Source organism: Zootoca vivipara, chromosome 2, assembly GCF_963506605.1.
Source record: "Zootoca vivipara chromosome 2, rZooViv1.1, whole genome shotgun sequence".
NCBI lineage: Eukaryota > Metazoa > Chordata > Lepidosauria > Squamata > Lacertidae > Zootoca > Zootoca vivipara.
This window is the reverse complement of record NC_083277.1, coordinates 93158695-93168769: the sequence shown is the minus strand read 5'-3', so window position 1 is coordinate 93168769 and position 10075 is coordinate 93158695. Positions and strand designations below refer to the sequence as shown.

Below are 10075 nucleotides of genomic sequence, written 5' to 3'. Positions count from 1 at the left end.
CGTTGCTTGAAGGCGATGCAATTAGACTTCATGCAGAAATTTGGAAGGACGTTAAGGAAATATCTCCGAGCACACGCATGCATGGACATGCATCCTTTGTGATACTACTGGATAGGAGCTCTCAAGTGCAATAAGAATTGTGGGAAGATAAAGGGATGGACAGCAGAGCAGAGTGTGTAATACGAGGAGCCACATTTTTAAAAATAAAGGAAACCAAGGCTCATGCAAATACGTCTCATGCCTGCTGAGAAGCATTATGGTTTTGAACCAAATTGCAATTTGCAAAGAAATAATGTAGGAAATATCATTAGGGCTTCTGCTTAGCCCATTTGCCATTATTAGATTGGATATGGCAACAGTCAAATGCATTTAAGCGCATTTATTTAAAATGGGAGAGTGGAATGTGTGCTGCAATTCCTCCTCTTGAGATCAATGGGGTTTTAAAATCCCGCTATTTGTTTCTAGAGCACTGGCTGTACTTCACGGAGCATAAGCACAAATGATAGTTCCCTGACCCAAGGAGGTTACAATCAGCAGTTTGGCACTCAAGCAAGAACAGAGAGGCAAGACAAATAAAGGATGGAGGTGAGCCCCCATAATAAAATGCAACTTTATTTGCAGTTGCCTTTGCAGGCAGAAAACCTTGAAGAACAGTTTACCAGGTTAAGAGCTTCTCAGCAGCATGCATAGCTGCCAAGTTTTCCCTTTTCTCGCGAGGAAGCCTATTCAGCATAAGGGAAAATCCCTTTAAAAAAGGGATAACTTGGCAGCTATGAGCATGCTGTATGATAACAGTTCATAACGAAGTTATTAGAATGCATTTGTCAATTAACACACTTAATTATTCTCCAGGCACACCAAAGCTGCAAATTTGTTCCCTTTCTTTCCCATTGTTCTTATATTTATAAAAGTGCTTAACGTGCCTGTATCTACACCCAATATATTATGCACTGGGGAGTGGGCAGGCTGCTGAGGCCCCCTAGATGTAGAGGCCCTAGGCTTCAGCCTACTTAGTCTATACATAAACCCAGCACTGCCCCCACCCCAAGTAAAACAACCCCCAACCCCATTAAACACTAAATTAAAGCAATTAAAAACAATTTACAAACAGTTTAAAAGACTCCCAGCCACTGGTCTCAGGCCAGAACAAGGTGGGTTCCCACCAGGCATAGGCAGCAGCGGGAGGGACACACCAGGAGGCTGAGGCAGGCAAGGGTTCACAGCTCAGGTGGGGCTCCATCGCTTGGGGAGGAGGTGTGAGATTCCTCAGCTGGAGTGGGCTCAGGACAGGTGAGGGTCATGCGCCTCATCAAGCCCAGGTGCTGCAATCAACATGCCAAGCATAAAAGGGAAGCAGAGCTGAGGCGCTGGGTCTGCTCCAGTTGCCCATGTTGATGGACCTTCGGGTGCATGTTCCAGGATCTCTGCAGGACTGTGCTTTGGTTTTGATTCTAGTCTGTGTTTCCTGTCTGCTAGACTTTGGACTAGACATACTGTACACACCAGTCGGATTTGCCACCAGGTAAGACAATTATTAGCTTTTTTTGCTGCCGCTTCATATTGTTGACTCATGTTAAGCTTGTGGTCTTTTAAGACCCCTTGATCCTTTTCGCTTGTACTATGGGCAATACAGATGTCCCCTACCCCCAAACTTATATTTGTGCAGCTAGTTATTCCTATTTAAGGGTAGGAACCTTGCTTTTGTCTCTCTTGAAGTTCATTTTGTTAGTTTGGGCCCAGTTCTCCTGTCTGTTAAGGGTCATCTTGAATTCTGTCCTCTGTGGTATTAGCTACCCCTCTCAGTTGCCGTCTTCAGATAATAATAATAATAATAATAATAATAATAATAATAATAAATAATTTATTATTTATACCCCGCCCATCTGGCCGGGTTCCCCCAGCCACTCTGGGCGGCTTCCAACAAGATATTAAAATACAGAAATCCATCAAACATTAAAAGCTTCCCTAAACAGGGCTGCCTTAAGATGCCTTCTAAAGGTCTGGTAATTGTTGTTCTCTTTGACCTCTGGTAGGAGGGCATTCCACAGGGTGGGTGCCACTACCGAGAAGGCCCTCTGCCTGGTTCCCTGTAACTTGGCTTCTCGTAGTGAGGGAACCGCCAGAAGGCCCTCGGCGCTGGATCTCAGTGTCCGGGCAGAACGATGGGGGAGGAGACGCTCCTTCAGGTATACTGGACCGAGGCCGTTTAGGGCTTTAAAGGTCAGCACCAACACTTTGAATTGTGCTCGGAAACGTACTGGGAGCCAATGTAGGTCTTAGATTAGATGAGCTTCCCCTCAATTCCTTCATCATCATTTTATTTGTACGTCGCCTTTCCATAGTTAAAACAATGCTCAAGGCAGCTTACAACGTGACAAGATTTACATAATTACCAACCTAACAAAAGTCGTAAGCAATAAATAAAACACATCAAAAAGTACACAACCAAATGGGAAACAATTTCCACATAAATCATAAAATCTAAAACTAAAAATAGAGCATTAGCAATCACGATTTAAAATGACATAGATAAAAAATAAAAGCAAATTTAAAAACAAAAATGGACCCCTCTCTGCCCAGCAGTTCTTTATGGAGCCTGCCAGGCCCAGGCCCAGGCGGAGAGAAGCAGGGCAGGGCCCTTCAGGCTCCCAGCAGGCCTGACCTTCATCCAAGTCATTGATGAAGATATCAAACAACAATGGGCCCAGGACAGATTCTTACAGCTCTCTGCTTGGCTTAAGTTACCTCTCAGGGTTAGAATCATAGACTCATAGAATCATAGAGTTGGAAGAGACCACAAGGGCCATCCAGTCCAACCCCCCCTGCCAAGCAGGAAACGCCATCAAAGCATTCTTGACATATGCTTGTCAAGCCTCTGCTTAAAGACCTCCAAAGGAGACTCCACCACACTCCTTGGTAGCAAATTCCACTGCCGAACAGCTCTTACTGTCAGGAAGTTCTTCCTAATGTTTAGGTGGAATCTTCTTTCTTGTAGTTTGAATCCATTGCTCCGTGTCCGCTTCTCTGGAGCAGCAGAAAACAATCTTTCTCCCTCCTCCATATGACATTCTTTAATATATTTGAACATGGCTATCATATCACCCCTTAACCTTCTCTTCTCCAGGCTAAACATACCCAGCTCCCTAAGCCGTTTCTCATAAGGCATCGTTTCCAGGCCTTTGACCATTTTGGTTGCCCTCTTCTGGACACGTTCCAGCTTGTTGAGGGATGATAAAATAGGATGACCTACCCTGAGCTCCCTGGAGGACATGTGGACTATAAATGTGATCAAAGTTTGATGGCTGTCAGAAATTGCTGGTGGGATGAGGTGTGTGGCACAAGATTTTATTAACTTGGGTCAGTTCAAGCTGCCTCATATATCTGTATTTGGAAAAGGGGTCAGTTTAAAAAAAAACACCTTTGCCAAACTATATTATAAAGGAGCATGTTCACCTCACGGTCTTCAGATCATGTTGGAACAATATGGTTATAAACCCACTTGCAACTAAGTCCACCCACAACGGTTTATCCTAGGCCTGGCTGTTGAGCTTGCTGGTTTAGTTTTAAACCACGGAAATACAGGCAGGCTTGTATGCTGCACCCTTGGCTGGTCCAAAATGGCATGTCCCAGCTTCGAGAGGGAGGCAGGAAGGGAGGAGGCTTGTCAGAGGCTTGGAGCCTACTTTCCAAAGCCCAGGAAGCTTCTGCTTGGCTTGGGGAGGGAGGCACGAAGATTCATGTACTGTACGAGGAGCTGGTATTTTAACTCCCCTGGCCTCAAACTTTTAAGGAATTTAAAGGTGACAACCAGCACTTTGAACTGAGCCCCCAAAGAACTGGGGAGCCAGCACAGCTAATGTAATACTGTTGTTGTATGGACAAAAGACCAGGCTTCCATTAGCAGTGTTGTTTTGCCCCAGTGTTTCTGAACATTTCTCAAAGGCAATCTCCTGGAAAGTATGTTGTAATTAATCTAATTTTGAAGCACCTAGAGCATGCATAAAGATGGCAAGATCAGTCATATCCAGAAATGGCTGCAGCTGACCCGCAAGATAAAGAATTGTATTAAATCATTTGTATCCTCCCCCCCGTGAGAACTCTAAATATTCCCTGCTATTCTTGCTCCTGCCAACCTAGCAGTTCGAAAGCACGTCAAAATGCAAGTAGATAAATAGGAACCGCTAGAGCGGGAAGGTAAACGGCGTTTCCGTGTGCTGCTCTGGTTTGCCAGAAGCGGCTTTGTCATGCTGGCCACATGACCTGGAAGCTATACGCCGGCTCCCTCGGCCAATAATGCGAGATGAGCGCGCAACCCCAGAGTCGGTCACGACTGGACCTAATGGTCAGGGGTCCCTTTACCTTTACCTTTTATTCTTGTTAATGGCCTTTTTCTTAGGCCTGTTAGTGGTTTTGTAACACTCTTGGAGATTTTTAAACACAGGTTGTATGTCTGATACTTGTTAGATACTTTTTTAAAAAATAAAAAAATAAAGATTTTCCATATGAAAACCCCAGGGTTGTTGTGAGGATAAAATGAGGAGGAAGAGAACCATGTAAGCCACATTGATCTCCTTAGCAGAAAGGTATACAAATGCAATAAATCAATCACAAAATAATAGAATGGTAGAGCTGGATGGGACCCTGAGGATCATCTAGTCCAACCCCCTGTGATGCAGGAATATGCAGCTGTCCCATACAGGGATCGAACCTGCAACCTTGGCATTATCAGCACCACGCTCTAACCAACTGAGCTATGGCACAGAAGAATGAATGAGTTATACAGGTTTTTCTTCAGGGCATTGGACTAGATGATCACCCCCTTCAAAACCCTATAATTTTACAATTCTCCTTGTACCAAATGAACCTCCTGAATGCCGCCCAAACTCAGGACAGAGGAAGTCCAATTCCCCCAGTCGCTCACACACTGCTCTTTCACACTTCTGGAAGACAAACCTCTTTAGTAGCTAGAAACAAGATCACACAGTTGCTGTTGCTGACAAATGAGATCATTGGCACTTCAAAGAAGCATCCAGCTAAGGATTGCTTATACCCCCCCCCCGAACTTTTTCTGCTGCTGCTCAAGAAAACTGACCTGATTTCAGCAATTGCACAATAGCAGCAAGAATGAGTGAGTGAAATGCTATTGCCCTTTCCTCCTCTCAGGGTTCCTTCTGTCTGGCAAACACCCTCCATGCTGCCTACCAGTACTCTAAGTCAAGGCTGCGGGATCCGTGACGCAATGGCTGCAGATGATGGTTGCTGGAGTCCCATAACATATGGAGGGCCACAGGCTTCTCAGCTTCCTATGTTCCTAAGGAACAAACTGGGGGGGGGGGGGCACCTCAGAAGGAGCTTACTAGATGTGCAATGTCTATGAGGCATCCCAATGCAGACTTCAAGAAGCTCTAGCTGCAGATGGAACTTTGCTTGGCTTTTGCATTTTCTGTCTCAAAAGTGCTGCTCGCTGGCTCTGACAGTTTACAGCACTACCTGCATATTTACACAAAAGTAGTGGTGTGGTTTTTCCCCCCTTTCAGAATTGAATCTGTGCTCTTAAGTCATCAAAGAGGGTGTAGTTTCCTTCTATGCATTAGTCACAGGGTCACCAACTATCCAAGCCACTGCTATTGATGTGCCTGTTGCAGGAGTGCCAGCTTGGCCCCGCAACCATGGGTGCCCAGGGCTGTGGGTGCCATGCAGCATGCATGGCCCTGGCACTGAAATTTGTGGGTGCCCGGACCCTTCATGGGGAATTTTATGGTTACTCAGGCACCCAGGGCCCCAGGGAATTGGCACCTGTGGCCTGTTGTGCAGACATTGTTTGTCTTGTCAGTGTGAAAAGCTTCACTTGCTGGTTTTTGCAGATCAGGTTTGCTGTGGAAGGCCCTGGACAGCTCCCACCTAAAGGTAAAGGGACCCCTGACCATTAGGTCCAGTCGTGACCGACTCTGGGGTTGTGGCACTCATCTCGCATTATTGGCTGAGGGAGCCGGCATACAGCTTCTGGGTCATGTGGCCAGCATGACTAAGCTGCTTCTGGCGAACCAGAGCAGCACACAGAAATGCCGTTTACCTTCCCGCTGTAGCAGTACCTATTTATCTACTTGCACTTTGTGCTTTCAAACTGCTAGGTTTGCAAGAGCTGGGACCGAGTAATGGGAGCTCACTCCGTCGCGGGGATTCGAACCGCCGACCTTCTGATCGGCAAGCCCTAGTTTAACCCACAGTGCCACCCGCGTCCCTAGCTCCCACCTACTCCCATTCATTAGGCAGTCCTAGAAACGCCATTTTGCCAGTAACCTATCAGGCTGCTGTTGTTAACATTACACTTTAATGTACAGGAGAATTCTCAGGATCTAGAACCAGGAGGCTAGTGAATGAGTTCATGGGTCCTGTTCTCTCATGCCAAGGAACCAAACAGAAACTAATCTGCCATATCAAGCAGGAGCCATAGGAAACAGCTGAAATTCCTTCTTCTGCACAGCTGATGAAGACATAAGGGCACCACCTTCCTTCCAAGTAGACCCCCTTTCCTATCCAGTGAGGATCAACGCATGCTGCCTTTTAGCTTGACTGCATCTAGGGCTCCTCCACGAAACCTGTTTATTGGCAATTTGTCCTGATATGCTTGCATAAAGCTTACATTCGGGTTGGTGCCTGCCCAGTCTTTATTGAGTATTTGTTCTGATTTGTTTGCAGGGACTTTACATGACAGAGCGCACAGTGTTGATATATCTTCCTGTTAATAATTCTTTCAGCCCACAGTTTCCATTGCATCTCCTTGTTGCTTTGTAACCACAAAAAGGAAATGCCATGGGAGGGGCTGGGGGGTGGTTTTAAAGCAGGTTTGCTGCACCAGGGCAACAGAGCACTTAAAGCCAATTTAATTGACTGAGCAAACCTAAATTTCCCTCTATGCTCTTGAATTCCTTGTGCAAAGTACTGACTATGTACGCTATGTATGGCCATAGCGAACTTCTGCTGCATGGCTGACCTCTAGTGGTCATTTGGGAAATCGGCTTCCCTTGTTACTGACTGCTCTGATGGTAAAGGTATCCCTGACTGTTAGGTCCAGTCGCGGACGACTCTGGGGTTGCGGCGCTCATCTCTCTCTATAGGCTGAGAGAGCCAGCGTTTGTCTGCAGACAGCTTCTGGGTTGTGTGGCCAGCATGACTAAGCCGCTTCTGGCGAACCAGAGCAGTGCATGGAAAACCCCGTTTACCTTCCCGCCGGAGCAGTACCTCTTTATCTACTTGCACTTGATGTGCTTTCGAACTGCTAGGTGGGCAGGAGCAAGGACCGAGCAACGGGAGCTCACTCGTCGCGGGGATTTGAACTGCCTACCTTCTGATCGGCAAGCCCTAGGCTCTGTGGTTTAGACCACAGCGCCACCCGCGTACAGAGACCTAATAAGCAGAGTGCTTTGAGTTTGACCTGCTGTTTTGTGGGCAATAGCAACCTGTCTCCATCCTGAGCTTCCCAGTTCCTAGCTAATTCAAAGCATGCCCTGTTCTGCCATCACAACTCCTGTAAAACAGAATTGGTATTGTCTATTAATTGCCCTTCATTGTTTTTAGATGCCGAGTTGTCCAATATAAGCTGATAAATAGTTAAATGCTTTTGTGTATATGTTTGTTGACCAATGAAAACAATGGTAGGCACAGTAAGCATTGCTTGTTCATCCATACTCAAAGGAAAGGCATTGTGCTGGGAAGGGATGCTACTTGTCATTGATTTCAGCTGTGTAGCATTTATTTAGCTAACTGGATTAGTTCATAAGGACCTCGGCGCCAGTGAGAAATCTCAGGTGATGGAGAGACTACAGAGACCCAGGAACGGCCTGTGCTCAATGGGTCTCCAACAGAGATTGTATCTGTTGCATTTTCCTATTAGTCAAAGGTTGCCTAAATTTAACAAGATTGTTGCATTTCAGCCAGCTCCTCAGATGGTGCAAATACACGACGTTTCATTACTTTCAAAGCAGTTGCGCCGACATGATACAAACTAATTACTTGTTTTATTGCCAAGTCCTGTTTGCTTCGTCTGTCCTTCCCTAACTGAATTACAGCCTCATAATAATGACATGTGCATTCTTCCATTTTATTCTCAACTGTTGTTAATGCTACTGGGCCAAATATATCCTTGGGGTTGTGGGCACCTCTCCTTCCCTTCCCTTTTAGGCACCCTCTCCTTTGAGCCAGAAGGCACACTCCTGATCAATTTGTTTTAGTGTAAAACACAGGAAAATGCACTCAGGAACCTTAGAATGAAGGGAAACTTTCTGTACCAAGTCTTCCCCAAGCCTTAATAGGAAAACAATAAAGAGACAATGAATTTCTTGTCTAGATTAACAGCTGATGTGCTGTCTTAGTTTGCGGTGGCCTGGGGCTCCCCAGAGACTGGGCTCCATCTCCCATTAGCCCCAGCCAGCATGGCCAATGGTCAAAGCTGAGGGGGGCTGTTGTCCAACTAAACTTGAAGGACCACAGATTAGCCACTCCTGACCTTAAGCCTTCACTCACGGGGGGAAACATAATGTAGTGTCAACCATTGCTGAACTTGAAGATATCCAGACTGTACTCTCAGATGCGTGTGCATTGATTTTGTAGCTCTTAATGCAGGCCGTAATATACAGCCATCTTCTGTTTTAAATAAGGAATCATCGTGTGCCGTACCTTTTGCTATGCGTCTGATTTCGCATTTTACTCTGTTGGAGTTTGCATGCGTAGAAATAAATGAATATTTCAGTGCAGTTCTGAGGTGTTTTCTATAAATAGCCAAACATGAATGCTCATGACAAGAGTGAGAGTCCAGGGATTTCAAACGGTTTCTTAAAATTCATAATGAGGTCACTTTAAAGTTATTGCCACCCACATAACGCTCTCTTGATCTGCCAAACACAAGGTCCCCTGAGTGAAGATTTAAACGACGTTTACTATCGGCCAACATGATGCAAGATGGATGTCACAGCGTGCTGGTGGGAGGGTGCTGGAGGGAGCTGGTGGCTGAGTTTCCTTGAAAATCAGGGTGCAAGTTGAAGTCGGTTTCAGATGTTATGGAGCAGGCATCCCCAAACTTCAGCCCTCCAGATGTTTTGGACTACAATTCCCATCATCCCTTACCACTGGTCCTGTTAGCTAGGGATCATGTGAGTTGTTGTAGGCCAAAACATCTGGAGGGCTGCAGTTTGGGGATGCCTGTTATGGAGAGACAGACTGCTCAGGTGACTCTGGAAGTGGTAGATGAAGGGATACCACATGCATCTCACTAAGTCTGGGGGGAGGAGCTGGGAGGTGCATGAGTTGCCTTTCAGACTTTAAAAAGTAATGGGGGAAAGAGAGGCCTGATTTAAAGGTAGCAGAACATTTTAAAAAAATGCCACCACTCACCTGCAGTCTGAAATGGCATAGTCCATTCTACTTCACCACCCTTTGACTTGCTGCTTTGTGGTGGACCCAGGTCACCAGGATAGATGTATCTGCTCCTGCAAATCATGCCATAAGCCACTGGCCTGTCATCCAATCATTTCTTGCTTGGGTTTACTTATTCTATACATCAGAATGCAGACACAGAGAGGGTCTGATTGAAAGTCAGGACTCTCTCAGTAAGACAACTTGCTGATCCAATAAATTTGCTTACTGTAGAACAGACCTCACAAACTTTGGCAGCAGGGTGGAAAATAAACCAAGACAAGGTTTCAGGTTCTCAGGTGTAAATGGCTCACTCTTCCAGACATTTGAAAAAAGAAAAGAAAAACAGACTTGTTTCTACCAATTCTGGAAAGTTTGCTGTGGAATGGTGGATTGTCTGTATTTTATCATAGTGATGGGATTCTGACTGTACCACTTCATAATGCGCATGTGTGTGTGAGGGTGTTTTGAACATTAGCTGTGTCATAAGCTCACACATGGACGTAGCCAGGATTTTTGTTGGGGTGGGGTGCAGAACCTCAGATTTGTATTGATTTGGGGGTGCAGCTGCCCCCTGCCACCCCTTGACTACACCCATGAGATCACAGCACATAGTAAACTGGCAAATAAAGGAGAGGACTTTGCAAGATCTTCCCTGAGGTTC

General features: G+C 45.8%; 1 non-coding gene across 1 annotated transcript; it reads right to left on the bottom strand.

The window, feature by feature from the left end:
* Nucleotides 1–4686: 4686 nt before the first annotated feature.
* Nucleotides 4687–4761, bottom strand: TRNAI-GAU (transfer RNA isoleucine (anticodon GAU)). Its single transcript has one exon. It is a non-coding gene; the product is annotated as a tRNA-Ile (tRNA).
* Nucleotides 4762–10075: the final 5314 nt, after the last annotated feature.